This window comes from Sapajus apella, unplaced genomic scaffold, assembly GCF_009761245.1.
Source record: "Sapajus apella isolate SASKATOON/1434 unplaced genomic scaffold, GSC_monkey_1.0 scaffold39, whole genome shotgun sequence".
NCBI lineage: Eukaryota > Metazoa > Chordata > Mammalia > Primates > Cebidae > Sapajus > Sapajus apella.
This window is the reverse complement of record NW_022436979.1, coordinates 13,874,785-13,898,593: the sequence shown is the minus strand read 5'-3', so window position 1 is coordinate 13,898,593 and position 23,809 is coordinate 13,874,785.

Below are 23,809 nucleotides of genomic sequence, written 5' to 3'. Positions count from 1 at the left end.
TTTAATGTCAGTTATTCTTTATATCTGCAGAATTGAAATTAATATATGTGTTCAAGACTATCAATTTGAAGTTAAGTAAATTAAACACAGTACATAGCATGATAAACTATCATCTGGCTATTGAAAAAATACTTCTTAGTGACATGAGAAAATAATTATCATACAATATTAAATTCAAAAGCACACAATTGTTCATGCATGCCAAAATGCTTAAAAGTTGCTTATCTTTGGCAAGTAGGTCAGCAATAACTTGCATTTCCTTCTCCACCCCTTCCTATAGTGTTCAAATTCACTGGAATGCAAAGATATTATATTGATAACATACACTAATCTTGAGGCTGAAACAAAAGATCCTTTTTTAGTGTGAATGGAAATAAATTCTTCTAATTGCAGAATAGACTGAAAGTTGAATTTATATACTTAATATGAAGTAAGTATATGCAACATAAAAGAAGTTATATGAAAAAGAGTGGGAAGCAAGCAAGTGCCAGGAATCTGCAGCTGGATTTGAACTAGACTTAGAAATGAGTTTTGGAAGTGGAGACAATCCAGTGAAAAAGAATTCCAAATAAATGGTAACATTTTTGTGTGATGTAGATCAAGTTTTCCAAGCACACTGGAACTTGACCCATCTTGAGGAATCCCAATTGTGGAGGTTTGATCTCCTCCTTGGAGGGATCTGGGGTTCCCGGCAGTGCTACAGCAGCACTCTGTGGGGAGAGCTGCTGGGAGCCCAGCAAAGGGTATAAAAGCTCACAACACTTCATCTAGCAAAGGGTAACTCAAAGAGATGAGAGGAACAGAGTCTTGGTTTTGTTTTGTTTTCTTTTCTTCCCAATACACATTAGCTGACAGGGCAGACTTAGAGAAAAGTGTAACATTACGTGAAACAATAAATTGAGAGCTGCTTGGAAAACCTTTTAAAAGCCATAACAATGCCTTCCTAATAATTTTAATGCCAAAATTTGGAAGATGAAGAAGATAACAAAAAGCAAAATATTTTTATTTAAATCTTATACACACACACACACACACACATTTTAAATTAATATAGTGTATGATTTGGCTTTTTTTGAAAAAAATATTAATTTACCTGAAAAATTTACTTTCACCATATGTTTTATTTACAATATAATGTCTTTCTGTACTCAGTGATGTTTTTTCTCTGTGTTTACCTAAAGCCGGGAAAAAAGGACATGTATTTTAATATTTACCTGAATCTTTGATTTTGGGCCCATTTCAAATATGTTTATGAATATTTTATTTATTTTTACTTCGCAACTTTGGAGAATGTGAAATTTAAATATTCTTTTTGTCATTGTCTATATTAGGAAACTGAAATTTTCAGGGGTAAAGGCCAAGCCAGCTGAAGGTAAACCTGGGGTTTTAAAGTATTTTCTTATAATTAAAGCCAATTCAAACAAGGAGATAATCAACAAAATTAGTCTAAAATAATTTAAACAAAATTTTCAAGGTATAGAAAGTTACCAGAGAGATCCAAGATGGCTGATCGCTAGCAGCTCGGGATTGCAGCTCCCAGTGAAAGCACAGAGAACGAGAGGACGCCACACTATCAGATGAATTTTTGTTGCTTACGGACCAGGATATTCCCAGCGGAGGAGCCCCTCGGGTCACCAGCGCAAGTCTTGTGGCCAGCATGGCGGTTTTGCCAGCATCTCAGCGTGGCGGTTCTTGGTGCAGTCAGAAAATCACCATCAATCTTAACGCCACTGTTTTAGCTGGTGCAGTGGGTTGCTCAGATTCCAGCGCTGGGAATCAACAAGTTGCAGGTCCGCTCAGAAACCTAATTAGAAAGTCGGTAATTACAAAGAAGACGGATAAATTTATAACGAAGGGAAGAAACCTGCCTAAAAAGGCTGAGAATACCCAAAATCAGAATGCCTCTCCCTCTACAGGGGATCACAGTTCCTCACCAGCAAAGGAACAAGGCCTAATGGAGAACGAGTGTGTTCCATTAACAGAAGTAGGCTTCAAAAGGTGGATGATAAGAAACTTCTGTGAGTTAAAAGAACTCGTTCTAACCCAATGCAAAGAAACTAAGAACTTTGAAAAAAGATTTGATGAAATGCTAACGAGAATAGACAATTTAGAGGGGAATATAAGTGAATTAATGGAGCTGAAGAACACAACAGGAGAAATTTGCGAAGTATGCACAAGTTTTAACAGCCGAATTGATCAAGCAGAAGAAAGGATATCAGAGGTCGAAGACCAACTTAATGAAATAAAACAAAAAGACAAGATTAGAGAAAAAAGGATAAAAAGGAATGAGCAAAGTCTCCAAGAAATATGGGACTATGTGAAAAGACCTAATCTATGTTTGATAGGTGTACCTGAATGTGACGAAGAGAATGAATCCAAGCTGGAAAATACTCTTCAGGATATTATTCAGGAAAACTTTCCTGACCTAGCAAGGCAGGACAATATTCATCTCCAGGTAATACAGAGAACACCACAAAGATATTCCTCAAGAAGACCAACCTTAAGGCACATAATCGTCAGATTCACCAGGGTTGAAATGAAGGAGAAAATACTAAGGTCAGCCAGAGAGAAAGGTCACGTTACCCACAAAGGGAAGGCTATCAGACTTATAGCAGATCTCTCAGCAGAGACCCTACAAGCCAGAAGACAGTGGGGGCCAATATTCAACATCCTTAAAGAAAAGAACTTTCAACCCAGAATTTTATATCCTGCCAAACTAAGCTTCATAGTGAAGGAAAAATAAAATCTTTTGTGAACAAGCAAGTACTCAGAGATTTCATCACCACCAGAGCTTCTGAAAGAACCACTACACATAGAAAGGAAAAACCAGTATCAGCCTTTCAAAAAATATACCAAAAAGTAAAGAGCATCAACATAATGAAGAATTTACATCAACTAATGGGCGAAACAGCCAGCTAACATCAAATGGCAGTATTAAACTCACATATATTATTATTAATCCTAAATTTAAATAGACTAAATCCCCCAATCAAAAGACACAGCCAAACCCATTGGTATGCTGCATCCAGACCCATCTCACATGCAAGGATACACAAAGCCTCAAAACAAAGGGATGGAGAAAGATTTATCAACCAAATGGAGAGCAAAAATAAATAAGCAAATAAAAAGCAGGAGTTGCAATTCTCACCTCTGATAAAATAGACTTTAAAACAACAAAGATCGAAAGAGGCAAAGAAGGACATTATATAATGGTAAAAGGATCAATGCAACAAGAAGAGCTAACAATCCTAAATGTATACGCACCCAATACAGGAACACTCAGATACGTAAGACTTATAAAGAGACTTAGACTCCCACACAGTAATAGTGGGGCACTTCAACATCAATATTAGACAGATCAACGAGACAGAACATTAACAAGGATATCCAGGGCTTGAACTCAGATCTGGAACAAGTAAACTTAATAAACATTTATAGAACTCTCCATTTTAAATACACAAAATATACACTCTTATTAGCACCACATCACACCTACTCACAGGTTTAAATGAAATATTGGTTGGCTGCTTGTTTGTTATTTTCTTCCCTCATATTTTTCCTGTCTCCATTATTAAGCACAATTATTGGTATAAAAGAGATTTTCAATACCCATTTTTAGACTGCATTCTAGCCTGGGCAATAAAGTAACACTTCCGTTCTTTCTCCCTCTTCCTCTTCCTCTTTCTTCCTCTCCTTCATTTTTTTTTAAATTTATTTATTTTTCTTTCTTTTTCCCTTTCTTTCCTTTTTATTTTCTTTCAAAAAAAAAAAAAAAAAGGAAAAGTTACCATAAAATCTACCCTATGAGATACAAACTTTCCAGATACTAAGAAATATCTAGCATTATATTCATTTCAGTAACAACACAAAACAAATATAAGACAATTTCTACTCAAAACATCTGCTGTTGTGAAGCCTAGCATTTTGGGAAGTGAAGGCGGGAGGATTGCCTGAACCCAGAATATCAAGACCAGCCTGTGAAATTTTTTTTTTAATTTTTAAAAATGTTGAAAATTTAAAAAATTAGCTGGGCATAATACCATCTACTTGGGAGGCTGAGGTGGAAGGATGGATTCAGTCCAAATAACTGAGGATGGAATGATCCAAGATCCCACCACTGCACTCCAGCCTAGATGACAGAACTAGACCCTGTCTGGAAACAAACAAACAAACAAAATCTGCTGTGTGTAGCTGTATTTCTACACCCAGTAACTATTCCACCACTGATTCCAAAGAGGCAGCTTCTGCTGAGATGTGTGCTTTCTCAGGGAAGTAGACAAAGGCAGCTCCCAAAATTGTGATCCCCAGGGCCTTACTCATTCCTTCACAAGGGAGATGGGTGACTCATTCTGTTGATAGGACTGTGAGGAAGAGCTTTTCTAAAGCATTGTCTAGCTTTCTGTTTTGTGGGAGGGTTGATCTCCCTTCTTCCCTCCCTCACTCTTTCAAAACACGACACCTGCATATTCCCAAGCACAGGGAGCTGCTTCATTTCAGAAGGCCTAGTTTTAATAATGTCCAGCAGGCCCTAAGGGTCGAAAGGCCCACCTCTTGGCTTCTCTGTTCAGCCAATAACCAAATGGTGAAATAAAGCTGGCTGTTTTCTGTTTTCATAAAGCTGTCTGGGTAAATGTCTTTATAGTGGAAATAGCCTTCTCTCCTGTCTAGTCCTGCTAAATAAAATAGAGAATACCCAATTAAATTCAAATTTTAGATAAACAGTGACAAAGTTTAATGTGAATGTCTCAAATATTGCATGTAATATTCTAAGAAGTTATGCTTGCTTACCTAAAATTCAAATTCAAATTTAAATTTGTGTTTAGTGTTTTTACTTATTAATCCTGACAGTCCTATCCTAAGCGGGTTTCAGAATCTAGATTTGGGATAGGAAAGAGCAATAGTATACCTCAGTATACTCCATGAGACTATTTGATGTCAAAACTTCGTTGCCTAAAAGTTTATCTTTTATATGCTTCCAATGTTCCACAAAATATTTTAAAACATAGAAATATACAATGTGTATCAATGTGTGTCTGTTAGATCAGAAACGAATTCAGAGCTATTATTGGCAAATGCAGAGCCTGTAGAGAGAAATCATCCCTCCTCCTTTTTGAGATGATTGGGAGTGGGGATCAGAAAGGTGGGCCAATGGGTAGTGTAGTATCTACTATGTCACATGATCAAAGAACATTGTACTGTGCAGAATTCCAGTTTAGGATTTGGCTCCTCAGAGCATTGATTTTGCAGGATAGAAAAATCACCTTCCATTTCCCATTATTTTTAAAAATACATATTATTGGCTGAAGGCACGGTGGCTCACACCTGTAATGGGCAGCCGAGGTGGGTGAATCACCTGAGGTCAAGAGTTCAAGACCAGCCTGGCCACCCTGATGAAATCCCATCTCTAGTAAAAAAAAAAATACAAAAAAAATAGCTTGGCATGGTGGTGTGCTCCTGTAATCCTTGCTACTCAGGAGCCTGAGGCAGGAGAATTGCCTGAACCCAGGAGGTGGAGGTAGCAGTGAGCCGAGATGGTGCCACTGCACTCCAGCCTGGGCAACAAGAGCAAAACTCCATCTAATAAAAAGAAAAAAAAAGAAAAAAAAATACATGTTATCTCTCTCTCTCCTATTCTAGTCTCTTTCTTCTCTTTGTTTTTGGCTATTGCCTTATTTCTCCTTCTATATTGGCCCACTCGATTCCCAGCTTTTATTATCCTTGAAAATATATCCACTCTGTCCAAGCTGGCTATTTTATATACCAAGAGAAAGTAACCTGATAAACAATTTGACACATATATTTCAGTAATGGTTCAGCAGTCTCATTTCTAAAGACATATGGTAAGCGTTCACTCTGAAATCTCTACATTGAAATTCTATTTCTTAAACTGTGAAATAAATGCAATCAGCATCAATTTAAGAGAATATATCAGCATATTTTCTGTCAATGTATTTTAGCACAGATTCTTAGAAGAAAATGTAAAAATCCTACTTGATATAGGTGTTGCCAGAATTGGCCAAGGCTTCAGAAACAATTATTGTGTATCTCTGTGTTTTAAACTTCTTGTGGAAAATTTGAAGATTATACAAGATAAAATTTTAGGAAACAAAGTTTTGATATCAGATAGTCTCATGTGCTTTGCTCTTAGAGTAATTTTGATGCAAAACATATAATTTTTTGGAAGATAACCTATATTTTGGGCCAACAAACTGAATCTGTATGTTAGTCACTAAATTTATTAATACACTGTTTACAACTCAGAGGCAAAGAAGGCAGAATATTTCATTAAATGTTTTATAGAGTAATCTAAATATATCGTCCCAATCATCCTATTGGACAATTACTCTTTTAACCACATTATAAGATGAGGATACTATCACTTGGATGTTTTAGCTTTTCGAAGACTGCCAGTTCATACTGGCAAGAAGTTCTACCTGACTAGAAGATATACCATGTTATGCTGATAAGAAGTGTGTAAGCAAGAAATTTAGAAAAGGAGAAAAATAAAAATGTATCCCTCTGTAAGGATTATCTATTGGACATTCTTATTGTTTTTTGATGTGTGAATGAATCAATTCATATTCACTGAGAAATGACCCCCTAGAGATGAAATACTCTTCCATATAAGTTTAAGGGAGCCAACTAAATCACTTAGATACAAAAAATAGTAAAAAATTACCCACTTTTTAGTGTTCCTAAAAATCATTGTTAAAACTGATGAGTTCTAGTTTTTATCCACAAAGATTCTGCTATGGTAGTCTGGGTTTGGCCCAGGGAGTGCACGTTTAACAGTCTTTCCAGTTGGCTAAGACACATATGCGATTCCCCCAACCATCCTTGGAGACACAATGAATTAATTGGCTCAGTAACTCTAGTTTTACATTCTAGAAAGGTTATACATCAGGAACATTTGCTCACTAAGCAGAAATGAATTACATACTTATTCTAAAGGGGTTTCGATGCTCATTTAAACAAGAATGAATTCCTAACATTTTGTTGCTTTTGTTAAATTAGCCTTTTTCAAACTTTCTGTGCATGAAAATCTCTTGGAAAGCTTGTAAAAACACAAATTTTGGGGCCTTTTTCTCAGAGATGCTGTCTCAGTAGGCCTGATGTATGGCTTAAAAATTTCCATTTCCAGCAAGCTTTTAGGTAATGCAGATTCTACCAGCAAGTTTGAGTACCACTGTGTTGGTTAACACTGTTAGAGGCAGATTTAAAAGATCATCATATCTCTAAAATATTTAGTTAAGGGACTATTTCCAAATAAAAAGGAAGTTTAAGATGAACTTTAAGGATGGTAAAACAAAAATAGGTGTTCACAAACAAAATTAAAAATAAAATTTGCAGAAAATCAAACGAAGCATACATCTTTCAGAAAGGAATTGATACTGGATTAATACTATGGTATGGTTTAATTACCTTCTAAAACAAACATTTGACTGTATGCTTACATCAAAAACACTAAGGGGACAAGTGCTGTGGCTCATGCCTGTAATCCCAGCACACTGGGTGGCTGTGGTGGGTGAATTGCTGAAGCCCAGGAATTTGAGATTAACCTTGGCAACATGGTGAGACCCTGTCCTTACAAAATACAAAAATTAGTTGGGCATGGTGGCATGCACCTGTGGTCCCAGCTACTGGGTCCAAGCTACTCGGCTAGTTGGGAGGCCAAGGTGGGAGGATCACTTGACCCTGGGAGGCAGGGGCTGCAGTGAGCCAAGATTGCACCAATGCACTCCAACCTGGCAACACAGCAAGATCTTGTCTGAAAAAAAAGAAAAGAAAAGAAAAGAAAAGAAAAGAAAAGAAAAGGAAAGGAAAGAAAAGAAAAGAAAAGAAAAGAGAAGAGAAGAGAAGAGAAGAGAAAAGAAAAGAAAAGAAAAGAAAAGAAAAGAAAAGAAAAGAAAAGAAAAAACCCACTAAGAATTCATAGCATCTTGTAAGGTCAACCAAAATACAGAGTGAATTATTTTTATATCATTTAACCTTTATTTCAGTAGTTATCTCGGTTCTGCTTCTCCTTTGTGAAGAAGAGAATGGATTGTTTAAAAATTGTATAATTATACTAAATGCTAAAATTCCTGAGAGGCTCCAGGCATCCAGCACTCTTCAAAACACTTCACATCATCAATTTTCTGATATTGCATCCTTAAGAGAGAGATGTTTAAGTATTCATTTTAAAGGTAAGACATAGGCAGCTCAAGTTTTTTGTCAAAAGTGACAATGCTATAAAGCAACAGAGCCACCAGCATACAGGGTGTTGCTGTCACACTTCAAAGTCCTCTAGTTGTAGAGATTAAGGTAATAAAATATACCAAGGTAAAAGTGAAGGAGACAGCAGAGAAGTCAAGGAGAGACTGACTGCTGCCATTCCTGTGCCTTTTGTTTGTTGTGGGTCTAGTGTGGTCTGACCTCTTTCCCCAAATAGTAGAAAATACTGTGGTGTCCATTTCAGCACCAAAGACCTCCTTCTTACATTAACAGCAAAGTTCAATTTCTTTCAAGGCCTGGCATGGTGGCTCATACCTGTAATCTCAGCACTTAGGGAGGCCAAGGAGGGCAGATCACTTGAGGTCAGGAGTTCAAGACCAGCCTAGCCAACATGGCGAAACCCCATCTCTACTAAAACTACAAAAAATTAGCCAGGCATGGTAATGCATACCTGTAATCCCAGCCACTCAGGAAGCTGAGGCAGGAGAATCACTTGAACACTGAAGGTGAAGGTTGCAGTGAGATTAGATCCCACCACTGCACTCCAGCCTGGGCTACAGAGAGAGACTCTTGTCTCAAAAAAAAAAAAAAAAAAAAAAATTTCATTTGTTTCAAAATTAAAACTCCTCAGTACACATTCAGCATTTACTTACCTAACTCCCTCTTTTTTCACTAGTTTTGAAACATTGGCATTTTTTTTTTCACAACAGATTTTTAAGCTTCTTAAGTAAGAAAACCAAGCCTGGCTGCAGGTGCCCACACTCTGAATGGTAATGTCTGCCATCTCTTGGAGAATGAATTGGGCCTTAAAGAAATTTGCCTCTTGGGAGTATTGTGGTATCTGTTCTCACATATAAGACTCTCAGCAAATACAAACCAAATCACAGTGGAGAAATACATCACCCATCTCTTTGATGCCAAATACATAGTTTAGATACTAAAGTGAGTATTTCAAGTTTAGTGCTCCCAAGGCAAAATGATTTAATTATTGCTATGCTTATCTCTATCTATTTATACTATCCCAAATCACCCCTTTTTCTTCTTCTCCCATGTTTTTTTTTTTTTTTTTTATCTTACATTGTAGTTTTCCATACTGCTGCCAGAGACAGCAGGAACAAGGAGAGGCAGAGATGAGGAGTCAGGAGCAGGAAAACAGGAGATGCAGGGAAGATCGAGCTACTGCACAGGGCATATTGAGGGTTCATCCTAAGATCACCTAAATATCTCAATCACAAAATATTATGATTTTAAGTTATATGAAATAATAACATTTAGAATTATATTGAAATATTTGAAAGCCTACATTAAAAGAATCTTTCAAAAGCAAAAACATCTGATAAAAAAAAGATGAAAAAAATTTTAGAAGGAATAACACAAAACTAATACAATGTTTTTGTATTTTTAAAATTTAAGCAATTTTAAGTGAAATTCAGTAAACCTACTTAAGATACTAAAACACCATAGACAAATGTACAGGAACTGATGCTTTCTTATAGTCTTTTTAAAGCTCCATGTGTACCACATGCCCCATTAAAAAAAAAAATAGAAGCAGGTGAAGGATTTTTTTCTTTCAGTCAATCTATATATTTTCACACAAATTATTTTTTTAATAATATTCTTCCTATGAGCAGAATTGTAATACGATAATTCAATCTAGTTAATGAAAACATCATAGCAATTTGTCTTTTACAGGAAATGACTAAAACATAAGATGGAAAAAAAATCTCATGGTCAGAGAATGGACTAGACATATTTAATACTTCCAATTTATTCATTGATAAATAGTTTATCCAATGTTGCACAACTTATAAAGACACAAGACTGCCTGACTGAACGAAGCCAATCCTGCTTATTACACGTTTGGAGAACAGTAAGCAATCAGGTTTGTCAGTTACCAGAGATGTGACTAAGCACATGAGAGTGAACTGGCAGAGAATGGAGGCTGGAGTTGTACTGTGCAGAAGGTTGAGTGCAGCAGAGTAAGGACTGTACATTTAGCTTGCTAGGAAAGAAGAGTCACGCAAGATTTGAAACAACAGCAACATGATCATAACTAAAAATACATTTTCAGGGAGAAAAATAGGCTTGATATCATATGAATACTCAATTTAGATATGATAAATGTATAACACAAGTGTCTTTATAAAAATCATAGTCTTTTTATAAATATAACTTTTTTATATCTCTGTCATAACATGTAACAATGTCAAATGTTTCTATGACCTCTACTTCCTTAGCGATTTTCAGTATAATACCCCTCTTTCACTCTTTCTTTTCATTGTACAACAGATATACATTAATACTCATCTTTTTTTTTTTTTTTTTTTTTGAGACAGGGTCTTGCTCTGTAACCCAGGCTGGAGTGCAGTGGTGCAATTATGGCTGACTGGCTGTCTGCAACTTCCACCTCCTCCATCATCTCCTGGGTTGGATCCTCTCACCTCAGTCTGTCTCCCAAGTAGCTGGAATTCCAGGAAGGCACTAATATGCATGGCTAATTTTTGTATTTATTTATTTTTTTTAGAGACAGGGTCTCACTATGTTGCCCAGGTGGTCTTTAACTACTGAGCTCAAGCTATCTGCCAACCTTGCTTCCGAAAGTGCTGGAATTACCAATGGCCAAGTATTTTTTTTAAACGTGACTATTAGGAAATATGGTACCTATATGTGAAATAAGCAAGTATATGAAATGGTCTAACTATTTTTAGACAAATTAATTTATTGAGGAGATTCTAAATGACAAAGCTCAAAATTTGCAAAGTACTTTGATTTAATCTTTATTCCAGGAATTAATTTTTCTGGAAACCATGCAAATATGGAAGCTAATATGTTATTGCTCTTTAAACACCTATAATTGAATTACTAGTCTGAAAAAAATATGCAAAATATTTTACCAAATGTTTCTAACCAGTATTCTTTCTTTGGTTCTTCACAAAAATTTTAATCTAGTTTATGTTATAAGATGTCATTTATAATTTTATAAGAATAACAAATGTGATATATGTTTAAATTTTATAAATCTACTTTTTACATAACATAAATTGCATTAAAATTTTAAAATTAAGTATAGAATATAAAATAAAAGGTATGTAAAATACATAAGTTTGAAGAGTAAAATTTGATTGATCTCAAAATTAATGAGTTTTAAAATGTCAGCAAGAGTAACGAGATAAAATCCCTAGAGAAAAATACCATTTTATTAGTATTCAAAATGATGAGTGTAGTGAGAATAATGAAAAAAAAAAATTTAAACCACGGTAGAACAAATTGATTTTCAGAAATAATAGTTTACCAGTATGGTTTTCTCCATTATTAGTGTAATCACATTAAGTTTATTCATACACATTTTAAGCATCCATTACCCATAAATACCTCCAGCACTTATACTTACAAATGACCTTGCCTGGCTCTATGGAAGTGTTCTACCCTAGAGTTTCCACTATTGTGATATGAACCACTAAAGAACAACTCAAGCAGTTAGTGAAAGCAGCTGAGAGAAATCATAATGCAATTTACCAAGAAATTTTCAGTCTATCAATTGTCCCAAACCTTGGGTCACCAATAAATACATAAAATTATGTAAAACATTATTACATATAAATTATAGGTACTACAAACATGAGAAACCAGTTATCATATACCATACTGCAATATTTTCTAATTGTTATATATTAATTTTCCTCTAATTTCTTTACTATTATACTGTCACTAAACTCTAGCCTTATTGTGTGAAGGAAGAAAGCAAGCTGAAGTTCCAGATTAAATTTAAAAAAAAGTTCCATTTAAAAATATTCTCTATAAGCAAGTCAAGTGAGAGTGGTTTATTCTATAAGCAGATTTAAGAAAAAGGCTTTTAAATCAATAAACAAAAGCTACAAATATAATTGTGTCCAACTATTCTATAAATTTTTGGTAATTTTTATTCTACTGTTCAAAGAACACCAACATTAAGTATATTTAAAAACGTGCACCTCGTAGCATGTAATCCCTGTAAAAATGGATCCTGCAGTGAAATTTTAACACTATTTCAAACCTCACAATCATGTCAGTAATAACAGACCAAATTGTCATAAACATAGGTTGAAGTAAAAAAGGAAACTTGGATTCCATTGAAAAAGCAATTTGTTCAAAACACATCTTCAAAATCAACAAAAGAGAATTAGATTTTCATTGTGGATTGGTTCTTTTTAAAGTTTTTGCTTAGCATTCATGAAAGCTTCATTCTTAATCACATCAGGTTCATTATTATTATGAGTAGTTTATATTTTTGTTGCTTTTCAAAAGAACAGTCAGTTGCACAGGTAAAGAATAATACTTGATTACTACAAAAGGTATATAATTTAAAAATCAAATAAATACTTGAACATGACAAATACACCTATAAGTTAAATCTCCCAATATGAAAATGACTACATAGATAATTAAATAGTTAACTGCATTTTTGCTATAAGTTCATTTATTTATAGGGCACTGTACTAAAAAGGTATGTTTTGCTTAGTTCCATAAGAGCACAGGTTTATATATCAAAACCACATTTAAAACTAATGACTGATTTTTATGAAAGTAAAAGATAAGATTTTTTTTGCTTTCTTTTTTTCGATGTTTGTCAATAGATCCTTCATAAGTATCTAATAGTTATCTGTATGTAAACTGACTTGAGACATGACAATGAAATTAATTCTAGTTTAACAAAAATAGGATATCTGATTATGTAATTAGGAAACTTGATAAATAACAACTCTGTAAAATCCCTGATAAACATCTTCATGATGCAATTTAAAAAGTTTCAACAACATCTAATATCTAGAATTTTACATATATGTGAAGATTTTTTAAAAATCATCTAGCATTTACCTTTAACATGTTATCAGAGTTCCCTTAAAATAGGATAGATCTGCTTATCTAATACACCCTGAAGAATTATTTCTATGCAGTTATGAGAAAAAGTGCTTAAAAACAAAATGAGCAATTAAATGATTTTCTTTTAAGAACTGAAATAAATTATGCATCTCATTTCACTACTCTTCTTGAACTAATTTAGAAAAAAATTGATTGCTTCATTTTAGGACTTCAAAGCAAACATAGTTTTTGTATATATAGTAGTAACATAATCAGCACTTTCCATATACTCAAAATGATTAACTGAGAAATACTATGTGTCAAGCTGATGTTGTTAGGTTGTCTGAAATATGCAATACTTGTCATATAAATATATAATTTAAACTACTTTATGAATTATGGAGTTTTAACACTTCATATAAGAAATTGATCTGGTTGTGGTTCTGTTCTGGTAGATTTTATGCACCACAAATGTACATAACTGGCCTTCCTCCCATACCTGGCCTTCTTTCCTTTCTTTCTTTCTGTTTTTTTTTTTTTTTTTTTGTTTTTCTGGGCGGGGGGAACTAAATTTTGCTCTTGTTGCCCAGGCTGGAGTGCAATGGTGTGATGTTGGCTCACTGCAACCTCTGCTTCCGGGATTCAAGAGATTCTCCTGTCTCAGCCTCCCACGTAGCTGGCATTACAGGTATGCAACATCCACACCTGGCTAATTTTTGTATTTTATTCTTTTGCTTAGAATATTTGTTTCTGTTCTGGGGATACTTGTGCAAAACATATTTTATTATACTTTAAGTTTTGGGATAAATGTTCAGATTTGTTACATAGGTATACACGTGCCATGGTGGTTTGCTGCACCCATCAACCCGTCATCTACATTAGGTACTCCTCGTAATGCTATCCCTAGCCCTCAACCTCCCAACAGGCCCCGGTGTGTGATGTTCCCCTACCTGTGTCCATGTGTCCTCATTGTTCAACTCTCACTTATGAGTGAGAGCATGTGGTGTTTGGTTTTATATTTTTAGTAGAGATGGGGTTTCACCATGTTGGTCAGGCTGGTCTTGAACTCCTGACCTCAGGTGATCCACCCTCCTTGGCCTCCCAAAGTGCTGGGATTACAGGCATGAGCCACCATGCCAGACCCCATAGCTTGCTTTCTGCTAGCTACTAAAAGAATAACCTGCAGCACTGAAGGCCCTCAGCCTGGAGAACACACTGTTTTTTTATTTGTTAGTTTTGTTTTTGTTTTTGTTTTGAGACAGAGTCTCATTGTTTCTCCCAGGCTGGAGTGAAGTGGCACGGTCTCAGCTTACTGCAACTTCTGCCTCCTGGGTTCAAGTGATTCTCCCGCCTCAGCCTCCAGAGTAGCTGAGATTAAAGGCACCCACCACCATGCCTGGAGAAGGTTTTGTATTTTTAACAGAGATGGAGTTTCACCATGTTGGCCAGGCTGATCTTGAACGCCTGATCTCAGGTTGTCCTCCCGCCTCAGCCTCCCAAAGTGCTGGGATTACAGGCGTGAGCCACTGCACCTGGCCAAGAACACACTATTAACATGAATTTCCTCAGCCGAGCTTTGTCTCAGTGCTTATGATCTGTAACATATATACAATAAGATACTCTGGGAAGACCTCACAAATTCTATACATTTTCCAATGAAGTTACTTGCTCTTTCGGATTCCAATTTTAATTCAAAAATATATCTTTTACTAATGAATAGTTATATATTCATAAATAAGCAATAATGATTATGAAATTAGAATTTTAAATGGGTTAAAAATGTAAACTATTAAGGAAATTATGAACATTCATATTTTTAAATGCCATAATATTTTATGAAATACTTCTGTTGGAGGTTTCTTGTTTGACTAATAATTAAGGGACTACCCAAAAAAATATAACATTTTGGGAAATAAGTGTTATATTAATCTAAATTAATAATATGCTCTTTCTATTTTCTAAACAGAAATCAGTATTTACATAGATAGTTATCTTCCCCATATATTTTGGCATTGAATTAATTAGAGCATATACTCATAAGTTGCCTTCTTATCATATTTTTAAAGTACTTTCACAAAATACATTTCACTTGGATACTATTTCTGAGCATTCTTTCAACTAAAACAGTAGAAATCATTGTAGGACTATTAAGATGATTTAAAATCTAATGTAGCTTTAAAAAAATCCTCAACATTTAATTCTTATAAAACATGTTCTGGCAGAAGTGCCTAATGCAAAGTGAAGTGTTTATTTTATTTCTTCTATTTAATTATTTGGAAAGTTACTTAAATATCCTAAGTCATTAACTTTCAGTTAAAATCTAAAGTTTTTGTGTAAATATCTATTATTAGCTACATTTTTCAAAATGTTGATATTGAGCATGAATACCTATCTTTACAAGAGCCAGTGATACATTGTAAAATATTTACTTATATGTATGTGTTTATGTATATTGAAACTTCGCTATAATAGACAAGAATTTAATATGCACAAAGTCCATCCAAGGACATTTGGGTTTTAAAATATTTAAGTTATTTTACTAAAGTTCATCATAGTGTATATTGTAACAAGATGATTAACGTTATGATTGACAGTGAGTGAAAATCTTTAATAGTAGGTATCTGAAATAATTAAAAGGAAGGTAGTGAAAATCAGTAAAGCATTTGAGAGAATTTAGAACACATTTAAAAATGTGATGAAAATGCAAACATTATAATAGTGCAGTTTGAGCAATGGCCAGAGAAACCTCAACCAATATGACCTGAATAAATGTGAAATTAAGATTTTCCTCACACCTTGGGCAGTCTCATTTGACATATTATAAATGGGTAGGCCAGATGGTGTTTGGGCAAACAATCAGCTTCAATTGCAAACCTGTCCTCTTTAACACATACACAGACAACACAGAGTCTGCTAAGCTATCAAACTCTGTCTGAATAATGATAGAAAAAGAGCTAAAATCAACTACACTTATATAAATAAGTTGATTATATTAATTCATATAAAACACACTATATGTAGGAACCTAAAATGTTGCAAATGGGTTCCCAGATTCATGCTATAAAAATGATCAGTTAATTCAATTTTCAGATCTCTTTGAATGGTATACATATAATTTTACTTCTTATATTGTTTGCCATGATTCACAGTGATTAGTGGCCACATATATGACTTTGTTTAGGATAACTTAGTTAAGAAAGTTCAAACAGAGCTACAGATAAAAGATTCTGCTATATTAAAGAGAGCATATTTCATTCCATTTCCTGCATGTTTACCTAAAGAGTACATAGCAGACATTGTAGCCAGTGTATGAGTCCAAATTCTGAAACAGAAAATTAACCTATGTATCCTGGAGGCACATTTGTGGAACATTTCAGTTCAGTGGCTCAGCTTCATCATCTGCAAAATGGGCATCATGATAATGACTACACCCACCTGATATGGTTTTTGTAAATATTGAATTAGGTAATACATGTGAAACACTCATGAGAGTGCCCTGTACCCAGTAAGTGCTCAAGTGTTAGGCTCTTTTTCACTCCATCCAGGACTCCCCTTGTTAGGCAAGCAGGAGGAAATTAACATTATATTCGCAAAATTTTAAAGATATTTAGTAAAAGAACACTGATTTCCATTAGGAGTAATAGTTATAGTTTTCGAATGTGTATGTATTTCTTTAATCTCTGATGAAAGAATTTTAGAATAGTATACTGCAAATTTATTTTAATCATTTTGGAAGGCTCTTCCAAAATATAATTATTTATTTGCTTTTTTCTCTGTCTTGGGTGCAAAGTTGGTTGTCTGGAAAAACAAAAAACTGAAAGTTTTAGGGGTAGCTCACTCTTGACTAAGTTAATAACAATAATCTGCAAATAAAAGCACACTAAGCAAACTAATGTCTCTGTTGCCAAAATGTATGACTTCAATAAGTAAAAGGCCTGCATCTTTTTTCTTTGATACTGTGTCTATACCATACAAAACTGTTGTGATTAAAATCATAGCATAGTACTCATTTGCATTTTATTGTCATTTTTCTTGGATTGTTTTGTTTTTGTTTAAAAATGTAATACACAGTTGTTTTAACTCTTATTTCACTGCTGTAAAAGGCTATTTCATGTTAGTCTTTGTATCTCTAGTGCCTAGCACATTGCTTGGCATAATTTAAGAGCAAGTACAATTTTGTCGAATGAATGCACAAATCTATCAATCAAATCAAGCATTTAAATAAATTAAGCAACTAATTAATGGTTGATTTTGCTCAGCTTCTGAATGGCTTTTCTGGTTTTTCAGTCAATGAAAATTGATCTCTGGCTGTCTCCATTGTCTGAGTCCCTGCATGATACACTGGCCAGGGATTTCTGTCCTCCTATTTGGGGTAGAACTTTGGTGTACTTTTTTTTTAACTTTTAAGTTTGGGGTACATATGCAGGTTTGTTATACAGGTAAACTTGTGTGACGGGGATTTGTTGGATGATTAGTTCATCACCCAGGTGTTAAGCCTAGTACCTATTCATTATTTTTCCTGATCCTCTCTCTACTCTTACCCTCCATCCTTGGATAGGCCCCAGTGTATGTTATTCCCCTCTATGTGTCCACGTGTTCTCATAATTTAGCTCCTACTTATAAGTGAGAACATGTGATATTTGGTTTTCTGTTCCTGAATTAGTTTGCTAAGGAGATTGGCCTCCGGCTCCACCCATTTCCTGCAAAGGACATGATCTTATTCTTTTTATGGCTTCATAGCATTCCCTAATATAAATGTACCATATTTTCTTTGTCTAGTGTATCACTAATGGACATTTAGGTTGATTCCATGTCTTTTTTATTTAGTATTGCAATGAACATACATACAGTTGCATGTGTCTTTATAACAGAATGATTTATATTCCTTTGGGTATATACCCAGTAATGGGATTTCTGGGTCAAATTATATTTCTATACCTGAGACTCCAGTAGCTTCTTTCACATATGACTTCAGGAAAGGTCTTCACTTTCTGGCCAGGGGTTCATTTTCATGGAACTGATTCTGATGTCTTTTGCTGAGGCAGTTTTACTTTACTTTGCATGCATATTATATAAGAAGTCAGAATGTGGGGGAACAATATTTAAATGGCCATGTTTCTAAATATATAAAATTACTAATATATCATGAAGTGTTAAGAATGCACTGAGCAAAATCGATAGTAGAATAGAGTTCGTGGTAAATGATAACAGGAGAAGACCCTAAACCAGGTTAATACAACTACAAATTTAGAAACACACACCTTCCCAAAATGACTGTTCTTAAGTAAGTACTTTTTTGTATATGATAGAAATGTAGAGAGATTTTTGGGGCTAAATAATCTATATTATAATAGGTTTCTAAGATTCATCCTAGAAAGCTCTATGACTTCTTTGAGTTTCCAGCTTTTCATGTGTAAAATGGGGGAAAGAGGGAGATGGAAAGAGAGAGAGAGAGGGAGAGAGAGAGAGGGAGAGGAGGAGGAAGAAATCAGAGACCTATAAATGACAGGTAAAATATATGAGATTGAGAGGTCACAATCTGGATACTACCTTTGTAACATAGTAGATTCATATTATATATTAAGGCTTTGACACTTCAGAGTTCAATTTTCCTCTTAAAAAAATATGTCCTTGGATTATGTGATCCCAATGTTCATTTTTCATTTTAACTTATTTTCATCAATACTAGTCAAACTGAGTACCCATAAATATAGTCTCATGGGGTAAGTTTTTATCTAAAAGATATTGAATTGTGTTTTCATTTACATATTTATTTATTTTTGGAGACAAGGTCTCACTCTGTCACCCAGGTTGGAGTGCAGTGGCATGATCTCAGCTCACTGCAACCTCCGCCTTCTGGGTTCAGGAGATTGTCCTGCCTCAGCTTCCCAAGTAGCTGGGACTACAGGCGCCTGCCACCATGCCTGGTTAATTTTTGTATTTTTAGTAAAGATGGGGTTTTACCATTTGGGCCAAGCCGGTCTCAAATTCCTGACCTCAGGTGATCCACCAGCCTTGGCCTCTCAAGGTGCTGGGATTACAGGTGTGAGCCACTGCACCTGGCTTCATTTCTATTTTAACAGAAAAATATGTGTGCATGAATATGACCATTTTGACAACTGTATTAACACCAAATGCTGTAACATTAATTCCAGTGTCATCACCTGAATTTTTACTGAGTAAAGTATTGGTAATAAATGATAACTTTAAGTGTGTAACTTTTTAACACAGTGATTCCTACGCTGGCTTTTATAGATATTTTGAAGTGATAATGCTGTCTTAAGTTTAGGAAACATTGTCGTATATGATAACACGTGCATGAGAACAAGAATGTGTAGCTAATATAGGCAGAAATGGGTTTATGTTTCACCTCTACTGCTTAACTAATCTTTAGGTCTTGTCTAAATGGCACAAATCATGGGAGCTTCAGTTTTCTGATCCATCAAATGTGAATAATCTCTACCTTTCAGGGATCTGGTGAGTTACTCAGCTATGCTACAAACATTATTTTCTTTAAGCTGGAAGTTATGTAGGTGATGCTGTTGCTAAGTAGACGCCATTAATTTGATTTAAAAATCTGTCTCCAGACAATTATTTGGAAAGGCTTTCTAAAATGCTTCCTTACTCATGTGGATCTATATAGCTATTAATCACTTCACCTCTCCTCATGCAAACTTTTTTTGAAAAAGAGTAGCGTACATTACTAGTATTAAAAATTTACATCATATCCCATTTCAAAATGCAATCCACCAGAATCTGAATTCTCCCTCCAATCTTCTTGTTAGAGTAACAATGATTTAATTTCTAAACAATTTAATTTCTCAATCCAGTTGGTGTTGTGCAGCCCATATCTAACTGGACTTCATATTTATGACAGTGTTGAATTTTCATTATCTGTTGAAACAATTATTTTGGCTTGCAGAACACTGAACTTATATGACTCTTTCGTCAACTTTTTAACCCTTTCTTTTGTGATTTCATCTTCTTTAATCTACCCTCTGGATATCAGCCTCCCCAGAGTTCCATACTCAGGCCTCTGTTTCTATCACTTCATATTCTCCGTCTAAATGGCCTTATATACTTTCATGGATTTAACTCTACCAACACGTTGAGAATTTACAAATAAAATATTCAGCATAGTTTTCTTCTCCAACGTTTATATTCTTATCCAACGCTTACTGGATATTTCATTTGGGAAGCATATAAGCATCTAATAAACTATCTAAACTCAGCATATATTCAATGCTCAGTTCATTGCCTTTCCCATCAAATCTCCTTTCTTCTCCTAATTCCTCAAATCTATTTAATCAACAAGATCGACCAGTGTTACATTCTAAACGAGTGACATCATTTTTCTATTTCCTGTGTGTTGCTTTGTTATTTCATGACATGTTCATTGAATCCAAACTTTTAACATGTCCCACAAAGCTTTCCATCATATGGCTCTCACTCATACCCAGCTTCATCTTTTGCAATGCTTTTTTGCTCCTGTGTTCAGCAATTGTATTTAACTTTGCTGAACATGCGAGCATTCCTAAGCTTCATCTCTATTCATATGCTTTACTCTGCTCCATCTATTCAACTCCTCTCCACTTAGACAGCTATTTTGCCTCCTTTAATATTTGATTTATCAACTGTATAAGATATTTTTAAGTGATATCTGGGATTACATAATTCTTCTTTACATTTTTTGTATATATATGTCTATCCATTTGATTATGTCTGCTCCAATATAATAGAAACAAAACTGTGTCTTATTTGTCTTGATATTATCAATACTTGTAACTCATAAGACATGGTAAGGACTCAATAGCATTTTGTTGTTGAATGAATATAAGGGGCTAATGCATAAATTTGGAAAACGTAATTGTTTCAATAATTTTGCAAAATCTTTATTCTGATCTTCATTCTTCCTGATGGAGACAGTTACAATCATTTCTAGGTAGACTTAATAAATTCAAATTAAGTTTAATCAATTAAAGGTTTTCTGCTCTTCCTCTTTCACTCAGAAGTGACCACTAGTTGTAAGGATTTACATAGATTTATGGGCCTACAGCCTTGAGATGGCAAGTGGTGTCCATTTGGTTTCTGGCGATTACTACCAATTTAAAATAGCATCCGCTGATATGTACACTATCCTGTGTGATTATACTCCTACGTGGAAATGCAATAAACTGTCCCTATGTCGATGTATCCACATGCCCTTCCTCTGACTTAAACTGGATATACATTTTTGCCTGCCAGCCCGCTTGGTGAATCCTTTAAAGACATAGAAAACTTACATGCTCTTCCATGGAAATCTGGGATAGTGAGGGACTGCTCCAAATCCCTTCTATCTGGACAGTATAACATGGTTTTTAACCTACTGCTTTTTATCAAATGAGCACAAGTCCATTACCTGCAAATGGACTCTGCCCAATAACCAAGGACACAAGACTCCTTCTCAAAGTCCCAAATCAACATCTGTTCCACTTCTGCCTTATTCTAGGACAGTGGCTTTCAGATTTAAAAATCAAGAATGTATCACCTTTCTTCTCTGCTTCCACACTAAGGACCTCTCCCTTAGGCAACAAATTTTTCTTGCCTAATGGTACAATTTGGAGAAGGTTAGTAACACAGTATACAGAAAACACAGGAATTAGGTGAGGCTGAGAAACAATGACACATCAACTAGTAGTCAACAATATTATTAAAATATACATGAGTAAATGCAATTTTTAATCAATCTTACATCAAAAATGAATTAAATACAATCATTTTGCCTGTGTTAGACACAATTACTTATACTCGTTTCTGCTATCAACTTTTAGTTTTCTTACACCCCTATTACTACATGTTGTTTTCACAATCTGTATCTTCAGCCACAGGAGCTGCACATGTCTGTCTGTGCCAGTAGATTTGACCTATTTGTGTAGGACACTTTCCTGTTTTGACTCTTCAAATCTTAGCCTTAAGCTGGAAAAGCTCATATTTGCTTCATGAAAACTCAATTCTCTAAGTAACAATTATATTTTGCAAGGCATTAAGCAGGATTTCAGACATCTAAATCAGATTTTGTTTCAATGTAACAACTTTTCTATATTTTCTCTTCTTTAAGGTGCTATGTATAATTTTTATCTGTAAAATGAGATCTTACATTTTCATGTGCCTTAATCTCTAGAAACTAGTAAACAAAACTTCAGTGATTAACTGGGGCCATTAAAGGACAGCTCATTCAAATAAACACCTTCACATCTGTTTCATAAAATTGAGATTTTACCGTATGCAAGTTGGTATATTATTTAATTTGAAACATAATTATATTGTATTATGATCATTTTTAAATTGTCTGTAGCAATCTTAGATATTTTTTGAAAGTACAATTTGCAAGACTGTATAGATTGCTGTGTTGTGGGATATAGTATAACATCTCATTTTTTATTAGTGAACATTTAGGCCTTTATAGGCATTAGCTAATTATTAATCATATTGGGATTAATGTTTCTTTACACACATTATTATCTAAGGTTTATTTTGTTCTGTTTATATTTTGATTTTTAATTATGATAGATATTTGTATGAATAAAGGAGAATAACACTTTTAAAACATATTCCTGCATTAAATATTCTTTAAAAATATTTTCTGTATTACATTTAAATTAGATTAAATATCTTAGTATTAATGTAGAAGAAATGTAGAGGAAAGAATGCAAAACTGAATTATTATCAATTCCTGACTTCCTCCATTCTTGATTAATCAAAAGGTATGCAGGCCATGAGAGATAATCTATGTTAAACCTATTAAATTAAAAGTGTTATGTGGAAAATTAACACCAAAGGAAACAGCAAACTATGAAACTAATTATAAGTATGGAAAATATCCTATTGGCTATTATTAATGCTTAATAATGCAAATGAGAGTTTTTTAAGTCTATAACAATATTAGAGAAAACCAAATTTTAATTATAAACTAAAATTTACATATTTTTCTGCTTTTCTGTTTTTATTTCCAAAAGAGATAATTTTTTAACCTCATAGCTTAGTAGAAACTGTTAAGTTTTCATAATACAGCATATACATGAACTCTGTGTGTGTCATGTTAATTCTGTAAAATAACCCTTTCATGATTTGAAGAATGCAGGGTGTTTTCCCAACAAAGTTAATGTAGCAGTGCACCATCTGGTGTTGGTAGTGAGGAAATGCAGACACACAGTCCAAAGGCCAACGAAACATAGTAACAGCATGGTGTTAAATGTATGTCATCCGTCACATTCATTCATATTCATATTTGTATTTGTATCAGTATTCTATCAAACCAGAAGGGTGAGTGAAATAGGAAAACATGAGTACTTATGCTTTTGAATTCTAACTAGGAACCCTTTTTTTTAACAAATCGGAAAATTAAATCAGCTCATCCAATCCAAAAATCATCAAGATCACTTTTAAAAAATCTATAAAAAGCCAGGCATGGTGGTTCACCACCTTTAATCCCAGCACTTTGTGTAGCTGAGGTGGGCAGATCACCCTAGGTCAGGAGTTCCAGACCAACCTGGTCAATATGGTGAACCCCACTCTATTAAACATACAAATTAGCTGGGTGTGGTGACACACACCTGTAATCCCAGCTATTGGGGAAGCTGAGGCAGGAGAATCGCTTGAACTCAAGAGGTGAAGGTTGTGGTGAGCCGAGATTGCACCACTACACTCCAGTCTGCGTGACAGAGTGAGACTAAAACTCAGAAAAAAAAAAAAAAAAAAAATAAAAAAAAAAGCGAGT